The following is a 10072-nucleotide window of genomic DNA, read 5'->3' on the forward strand; positions in this document are numbered from 1 at the left end:
AGTCAGCAAATCTGCATACTGATTTTAAAGGGGTGGGCTGAGTTCCTGATTTCAGCACTGGGACCTTAGCCCCAGCCCGAGACATGTATGGTATAAAAGAAGAATAAAAGCAAAGAAACACAAAGGATTTGGCTGAATTTCTGTAATTAATTTTGCAGTGACCTAAAGATCAATCTTCTAAATAATTAAAAGTATGACAACACCTTAGTTTGCATTAGGGTCAAAAATCCAAACCAGAAACTGTAATTGAAATAAATAAAAACAATACACATGGCAGTGAACAACAAACAACTCCTGAGTGGTATCAGTGACAACCAGGAAGAGAAAGCCCAAAATTCACCTGGAAAGGAGGAATCTTATTAACTGGTCATTTTTACAGTAAGAAATGGAAAACAAACCAAAAGAAAACAGTAGCAATTACAAAGAATACAGCAAGAAGATTTCAAAAGAAATACTAATTTTAAAAAGAGCTACAGAAATGGAGGAGGAATAGGATGAAATCAAAACCTAACGAACAGAATCCCAACAGTGAAGAAAAATGGAGCCAGATAAACAGCTGCTGTATTAGGGATCATACACAATAGCCCTTTTAAATATATTTAAGAAAACTCTACTGTTTCAGACATTTTGCTCATGATTATCTACTTATGTGTAAAAGATGGTGATAAATAGGGGAGGGTAGGACTGAAAGTGAATGAATTAAACATTGCCCTTGTGAAACATACAGTCCAGTAAGACAGGCTTTATTTAATAACTGCTATGAATACTATAAAGGGAAAACTCAGTATACAAGAAAAATGTAAGATCTAATGAGAGATGGAGGAGAAAGTGATGTAAAAAGAATTAAGTTATGTTATGTGTGTGCACCAATTTCCCATGATGAATGTAATCATGATGTACTGCAAACATGTACTAATAAAAGTAAAAATTTTAAAACGCAGAGAAGAAAAAAATCTAGAGCAGAAGTTTGAGTCAGGTGCACAAAGGGTTGGAGGGAAATGGGGTGGAAATAGCATTCTAAGGCAATATATCAACAAAGCTCTATCATGGGAAGTTTTAGGAGCTGGGGGTTTGGGGTAAGAAAGTAGCACGGCATGGAATGAATTTACAGACTTAATGTTAAAGTCACAGTAAATACTGCTTAATTCTGGTTTAGAGGGATAAACAGTCTGGGAACCTTGGACTGGAGATGTGGTACTGTGGTACCTCATTCCTGTAATGGTCCTGATATCTCCCAATATACACACTCTTATATATTCCTCCCCACTGACCCAATTGTCTTGTAACTTGCTTTGACTAAAAGGCCATCAGTAAATGTAAGCAGAAATTTGAAAAGTACCTGGAAATTGCTGCCAGGCCTCTTGTTAACTGCTGCCCTAACACTTGGGATCAAAGATCACACGGAGAGCAAGGTCCCAGGCCATCTACCTGTCCTTCCAGCCTGTGGTTTACGAGACCTGCCAGCTGACTGCAACTTTAAGAATGTGTCTCAGTGATACCAGCTAACTACCCACTGAATTCACACAATCATGAGAAACTAACATTAACTCACAAAGTCATAAGGTGGTTTGTCCGCAGCAATAGGTAACCGACACAGGGGATTGTTTTAAAATACTAAAAGACATAATATCTGTACCAGATAGCTTCAGCTTCTTCCTTTATTATAGTTAGAATAGACATGTGCTTGAAATGTTACCAACATTTCAAAACTAGAAACCATAAAACTTTTAAACCTCACTTTCATACCAGCATGTGTTTTTAGGGGTGGGGGAATCATTTTAAAATCATTTTATCAGTGTCTTGAGATCTAAACCAGACTCACTCATGCACACACAACCACACAACAATCTTACATGACGCATGACTTAGATCCATATATGCATTTAAAGAACCATAAATGACTAGTGTATATAGTAGTGTATATAGTACAGACTTTTAGTATTACCTGCAAACAATAAAAATTACAGATGATGAAACTATAACTGGCAAGGTTTAATGTATTCTGCACTTCCTACTTGATGCACAGTCATAAAGAGATTAAGGTAGATGGAGCCTGAGCTCATTACAGACTGGGTCGTATTTGCAAATGGATAAGGACACTGTTAAAAGGGCATGTAGGTGTGGTCTGCTCTTTGGTTCCTCTCCCTTTCCCGCAGCTAAAGTGGACCTGCCTAAAGGAATCTTTCTTCTCTTTCCTCTTCATCACCTCTTCCTCCTCCTCTTTCAAAGTCCATTAGATCATGGTAAACCTGAAGAAAATGAAGGTAGAAAGGAGGTGTCCCAAGATCCCCAACTCTGCTCAATGTTAGCAGTTAAGACTCACTGTCATGATGACAAAGAAAAGGGGAAATACATATATAACTGCTAGTACTCCCCCAAGCATCCTCCCAGGGGATGGTCTGGAAGACAGGGCAGAAAAGTAGGTATTTCAGCTGCTAATAAGGATGCAGCTAATCTGTAATCCAAGAGCCAAACACCATCTGAAAACATTTCATTGTAGACTTTATCAAACATATATTCCAATATCATAATTTTAGAGATATATATTTAGCATGTGTCAGATACTACATAGCTTTATATGAGTTTCCTAGTTAGCTTCTAATTTTATGTGCAAGATAAATTATTCAGTAATTCATCTCAGTTCCTAATCTGCCATACTTCTGCTCTGTCCCATCTAAATGGCTCTCTAAGAAATATATATCCTGAATATAATTTTACTTTCCTATGGTGCCTCTTTGGTCTCTTATATTATTTGAGGGGTTCGATGAGATGGAGCATTGTGATGCTGGTAGTGGAATGTAGAGGACTGACTGTTGGTGCATGAGCATTATCTTCTTAAAAGATAAAGTACATGCAGACATAAACTGTGTCTGCTGAGTGAAAATGCAGATTTACCCATGAAGCCTATTATGTTTCAGGGTCCTTTACCGAAAAAAACCACTTACAAGGCTTGCCTTGTTCTTTGTGAACGTGGGGAGGTAATGGCAACCCCCAAACTCAGACTGAAGGGGCTCCTCTCTTGCTACCATTGAGAAACCATGGTACTTCCATCAAAGATGCATTATCTCTGCATCATTTAGCTCCCAGAAATAACCTATCCTTTCCTTCCTCAACCACATGATTTACTCAGACACAATCTTTAACCCCAAGTTAAAGGAGCTGAATGCTGCCCAAGCTCCTGTTAGGAGTGGGACACTATGACCAAACTTCATGGACACTTCTAGGGTGGCAAAGTAGTCCAGCCAATAGTGACCTGGAGTTCTTCCTAAGCAAAAAACCACTTTTTAAGCTAACTCAAGTAATTACTTCTATTACTAGTAATTGTCAAACAATTCTTTCACTTTCACAACTATCAATAGAAAAGAAATTCTGAGCAACAGGTTATAGATTAGGAGTACTTTTCTATGAAGTGATAGTTAATATTTTAGGTTGTGAGGGCCATATAGTCTCTTTTAATGGAGTCTTTGCAATGGCCCAAAGCAGCCACAGATAAGATGGAAATGTCTGCATTACAGTAAAACTTCATTAACAAAAATGAACAGGCTGGATTTGATTCACAAGCCATATCAAGCACTGTGCAAGAGGAAATATTCTATTATAGAAAATACAAAATTGTTATCATGTAAAGAACTGACCCATGTACATGTGGCCAAAATAGGGGAAAAGTATCAAACTACTATATCTTATAAGCCATCTTTCTGAATTGTGTGATGTTTATAATTTTTTTATTTGTTGTATTCTTTTCTTGCACTACACATTCATTTTCATACCTAATTTTAGACTTTGTCTTAAGGAGAGCCCCTTCAAATTACTTCAGGTCACAAACCTTATATCATCCTTGCTTAGGGTGAGAAAAGGATGCTATTTGTGCAATAGTATTTTGTATCTTAAGAAAATGAACAACTACCTAAGCCAATATAGTCAACTTGCCAAGCTACACTTGATGAAATAACCATTTAACATACAATGGTCTTACTACTTAAGAAAGCCTAATGCCAAGCAACTTTTAAAAACCATTAAATGAGATACATGGGAAATATTGATGGGTGCATATGGAGGAAGGGAATTCTTCTGTATTCAATGTAAGACTTCTCCAGATAACATTCTTAATAAATAATTTCACAGCACTTGCTTAAATGCTTGCTGTAATGGGGAGCTCACAACCTCAGGAAAAACTATCGTGTTCAACAATAAGAATGTCTTACTGTCTGGCAGCTCAATTAGAAAATTGTGAATACGTACTGGCCTGAAACCTGTTTGCTCAGCATGCAATAGGTATTTCATTCTTTAACTTAGTATCTGTTCAGCATCTTCTATATGGTGGCCCAGTGCTGGCTAATGTAGCTATAACATGCAGCTGTACCAACACATACTCTATAATTAAAACACGTTTTTTATTCCTGTGAAGTGGTACTAACATTTTCATTCTCAGATCATCTCTTTCCTCAGCTAAGTTTTGTTTTTGATCACGGTTCATCTGACCTGTTTATAGATCCCTTATCAGTCTTGTCACTATTTTATATGTAGTCTCATCAGTGCAGAACATTAACAAAATGAAGAAATACTGTTTCCAATCATTAAAAACATGCATATGCAGCCTTATTCTCATCTATCACATATAGTGCTGGTGATATGAGACTATCTTATAGCCTTATCTTCCATTTCAAAATCTGTGCTCCCTAAAGTACAACACCCTTCACTCCTACTACTGTATGAGACAGAAGTCTATCCAGAGAGGACCACAGTGCTGAGGCATCTTCACTGTAACAGTCACTGAATTGTACTCTTTTCACTTAGGTATATTCATGAGACTGACATCACGTTGAAGTCAAGGTCCTGCGTTATTTCTGTATGGACCTAGCACAATGCCAAAAACATGGTATTCAGTTATTTAATTACTGAAATTATAAGTAAAAAAAGTGTTAACTCAATCTATAAAGGTAAGCAACACAGGCATGTCTAACAAGACATATTGGTCAGCTTTAAGAATCAGAAAGAGGAGAAAGCAGTTCCTCTTTTAACTGAACCTTACCAAAACAAAAACTACAACAAAATTAACTTCAAAATAGTCAGTGGAATGGTGAGGTAAATGTCCTTTTCAACTACTTCAATGGTTATATTCAAAATTTTTAAGTAGGTTGGAAACACTAGGGATTAAGATGAGATACAGAATTTTAAAAGCCAGTAATAATACTGAAAAGCAATTTTATTTGGAAAAAAATTGAACAGGAAAAATTATGATCTCTGATGACAGCTAGTAAAAGAGTTTTCACATTAGGAGGCATACACACTAATAATGCTCAGGGAAGGATGCTCTATCAAGTGCTTCCTCAATAGCAGAGCTGCTGTAAATCCTTTCTAGGCTACCAGAAGAAACAGCCGAGCAGCATTCATACAACACTGCTTATGTGAAACAGCAACGAATCTACAAACAGTAAAGTAAAACTTTCTGGCAATTAGGTAGCATGATGTATATTACAGAATCAAAAAACAATGTAATATGCAGGAAGAAAAAAAAAAAGAACTATACACCTGACCTAAAAGTCAAGTCTCACCATGGTCAAAACAGAATAAATTCAGAAAACACAGTAGGATAAGACAATGTGCGTTCTACAGTAAAAAAAACATAAAATAAAAACTCTGGTTCAAGGAAACACAGCACAATAAAATACACAGTACCCAAATATTTACATAGACCATCTTATCAAATAAGAGTTAAAATAATTTCAGTAAAGTATTTGGCCTATTTAAAAGTGTACATGGATAATACATTTTAGAAACATTTCTACCAAAGTCATTGACAGAATGACTTTTAAGTATTTTAAATCTTACTAAAGTTTTATTAGTTCAAATCTTCAGAACCTTTAAAATTATTTAAAATTTATTCAGACAACTGGAATTGTTTTAGATCATCAAGAAAAATACCCATTCAATTTATTAAATAAACTAATTTAGCTATATAATATGATGGCATACATCTGCTTAAAAGCAGCAGCAGTTCCTTAAGTAACAATAAAGATGGTAAGACAGACATTCTACGAAAAAAACAGTAAAAAGAAGAGTAGAATATGACATTTGTACACAACAGGAACAAGAGTAACTTGCATGTGCTTATGTAAGCATAGTATGCCTGAAAAAAGAAACAAATCTAATAACAGGACCTACTTAGAATTTGTGTGCACATGCTTTGAGAGATAAGAAATGACTGGGCAAGGGTTGGATACATACAAGAGAAGCTTCTCTTTATGTATGTATAGTTTTATTGTTAAACTATGTAAATATTGTACTTTTTCAAAGATTAAATATTGATTTGAAAAATACATGGCAGAGAAAGACCAATTCAAGTCACACCATGGTGTATGTCTACAAAACAAAAAGATCATCTTTCTGACCCAGAAACTGTAACCTAGGAATGATTTTTAGAAGCTTTTAAAACTTTCTCCTTAAAAATTAGAAGAGAGTACTGCTGAATAACATATTATGTGCTTTAACGGCATATAAAGCAAAAACTTTGGCTACTATAGCCAAACCATTGTCCATGAAAAAGGTGAAACCTTAGAGCAGTGCTTTCACAAACCTTCTCTTAGGCTTCTCAACTCCTAAACATGATTAATGAAGATAAGCTTATTTAAATTCAATTGGCTTTGTCTTCCACATTTGCTACTCCATATTTTGCAGCTCCTAATTATCCAGGCACTGCAAGGCAGTCTCAGAGATGCATGCATATATATACACACAAACACAAGCACACTTAAATGCTGAGCTTTCATATGTACAATCAAGATGAGGGAAAGACATGCAAAGGGAAGGTTAATCTGTGAACAAATGAACAAAATATGAGAATGTGAAAGAGTAGGATAAATGTAAGTGCATTTGTTTTTACAAGTAACAGTTTACATTTAATATTAAACCTTACTAAGGACTTTAAGTGTATCTGAACCTCTTGTAATGTATTATACATAAATGGGCAAAAAAAGCAAGAATTTTGTGGAAGGGTTTTTTCATGATTTACGTTTTATTTACAAATGAAGACACTTAAAATTGAAAGGTTAAAACAATGAGCTATTCAATTTTCATAATTACTCAATAACTAAGACCTATACTTCCTCAGAAAGCTTAATGCTGCTAGTTTCAAATGGCAACTTTTATCCAAATGCACAGATCAGTATTTCTAACTCGGGTTATTATTACTACCCTTAATGAAGAAGCATAGTGTGATGTTCATCTGCTATGCCCAAGAGGAAGCAGACTGTGGGAAAATAAAGGTAAGTGCTATGGATATACCTTGGGGTTGGGTGCTTGCTTAGGTAGCAAGCTCAAGGCCCTGGACTGAATGGCCAGACCACAAATAAATAAAAATCAGATCATGATTTTTTCCACCTTTTTAAGTATCTTAACATTAACAAATCAAGATCCATGGGGAGGTGAAAAGAATGTGAAGATTTTATAACACTACCCTATAAAATTATATTGTGCACTATAAAAGCAAAAAAATAGCTGAAGATTTTCTACGGAAACAGAAAGGGAGGCTTTTAAATCTCATATATAGATTTAAGAATTTTAATGTTCGGTATTTTTTGAAAAGTCTCAATTATTTGGAAGTGATTTCACTTTAAGTCAGACCTTTTACAATGTTAGTGTTCTCACAAGTAAGTCTCAGCAATGTGGCTAACAGCTGGGCAGGGAGGAGGTGGGCACTCTTAGGTTTGGGACTCATTCCTGCTTCCTAGATCTGCACTAATGAAGAGGTAGCCAATGCTTTAGTAGCCACTAGTTACATGTAGCTATTTTAAATTTAGATTAAAAACATTCACTTCCTTAATCACGCTAGCTATATTTTAAGTGTTCAGTAACTACAGCTGACTACCATATTGGACAGTATTATAAAGTCCTATTGGCAAGTAACTCTGGAAAGTCCCACAGAAGAGATTTTATGTAAGTACCTATCTAAAACAAGATAGAGAACTTATAAAATCAAGGGAAACTCAGAATTGGGAACATTATACAAAGAAATATACAGAAGAAAAAGAATTAGCAAAATCACATTTATTCATAGAAAGTCTGTGTAACTAAGTTAGAACTGGGTATTAAATGTAACAAATATTACATACAGAAAACTGAAAAATAGTTAAGAAGTGTCATGTCTTCAAGGAGTTAATGACTTAGTGAACTGGAAAGTCCTAAGGCAATGCTGACTTCAGGACTTGGTGCTGGCCCTGGTGGACATCTACAGGAAGAACACAACCAAAAGCACTGACTCTAGGATGGATTCCATCACTTAGCAGCCATGTGACTTTATACAATTACTGAGCAACCCTCTCTGTTTTCTCATCTGTCAAACAAGGATAATACTAATTTCACTTAGTTAATACATGTAAAGTGCTCCAAATAATTTCTTCTCCACTGAGTTATTAGGATTAATGAAAAATACACAGCATGTATTTGGAACACTGTTTAGCATTAACTCAAACATTTTAAAAAGTTATCATGATATCAAATTATCAGTTGCTATATTTTTAATCAGATCATTTTAAAGGTTTTAGTTCCTAGCTTACTGCAAGTAGTAATTAGAGGACTAATATTTCTTATGTTTTCAGCAAGTCGGTCAAGTAAAATAGTAAACTTCCTCCGAAATCAAACAAGAAAAAACCCTCATATGTATATTTTCTTCAAATCTGGAATATGAGTTGGAAGTAAAAAAGCTTTTCATTACACTAGAAAGTAAATATTTTGAACAATGGCATTTAAAGGAAGGTTTGATCAGTGAGAGACCAAATAAATAAAGATAAATTGTATCTTCATAGAACTTTCACTAACTTCTACATATGACAATCCTACTGGTAACAACTGCCTGTCCTCCATTCCGACAGTATAAGTGTTAGACACACTGCCTCTCGGAATAAGCACCTGCACTAAACACATATATATTTCAAATGTCTCTCTCTTATTCAAGTTTTTCTTGATTTTCTCAAGCAAATACTTCTACCTTGCTGTATTCCTACACTTTATTTACACATTCAGTGAGGCACATACCATTGAATGATTTGCGTCTCCCCTGTGCAGTCAGCTTCACAGCTGTATTACCAGCTTTCCACAGATAAGGGATACTTATCTATTGATAAGGTCTATGTATCCTCATCTAACAACATTATATGCATTTCACAATCACTTGCGGAAATGAAAGGGGCTCTTTCTTAGAATCATACTGATCATTGCTACATTATTAAAACCATCTTAAATATTTTTTCAGAGAGGTAGAAATTGCTACTCTATGTTATTCAAATTGTTTTTAGTAGAAATTTCAGACAGCAATTTTCGTCCTGGGATTTCAATTAATCCTAAATCCAATTAATACATGGCTATTCCTAGTATTTTAAATGCCACAACCCACAAGAATCGGCTTCTACCTCAGTTCCCCACACATAAGGGGATGAGATCAAAGGAGAAAGAAGGGAGATACATCCTTTTAGGTCACATGCCCAGGGACTCACCTCCTATAACCAGGCTTCACCTCATAACATCACATTTACTTATTAACTCTTCAGTGCACCAATCCGCTGATAAGTATCAATCACCATGACGCATTTACCTCCAAGGCCCCACCTACAAATGTATGAGGCTTTGGAAGGACATACAGATATAAATCACAACAAGCTGTATTAGGTACACATCAAAACTATTTTACTTATGTTTTCATATTTAAATATCAAGCCTAGAAGGAAATAACTTCATACATATGGATTAAAACATACACTTAGTAACCTGGTCATTGTCATAGAAGTAACAGCTGATGGAACAGTAAGCTCAAAGTTGCCTTATGGCAGAATCTACTGTGCTAAGTAAGCACCACTCCCTGTCTTTACAGAAAATATTTAAATGTTCCACTGGCTTTTCAATGGGGAAGAGGAATTTCAATTCCTTTCCTAAACTAAAACTTTCAACTGAACATCAAGTTTGTAAGAGTTCTTGAGTTAATTTTGGCCACAAGAAAGAAAAGCAGGTGTTTTTAAACATGTAATTTCAAGATTACATATCATCTAGAGATCTGAAATAAATATAGATACAGCCATAG

The sequence above is a fragment of the Chinchilla lanigera genome, unplaced genomic scaffold (genome assembly GCF_000276665.1).
Source record: "Chinchilla lanigera isolate Chin_1 unplaced genomic scaffold, ChiLan1.0 scaffold00078, whole genome shotgun sequence".
Taxonomy (NCBI): Eukaryota; Metazoa; Chordata; class Mammalia; order Rodentia; family Chinchillidae; genus Chinchilla; species Chinchilla lanigera.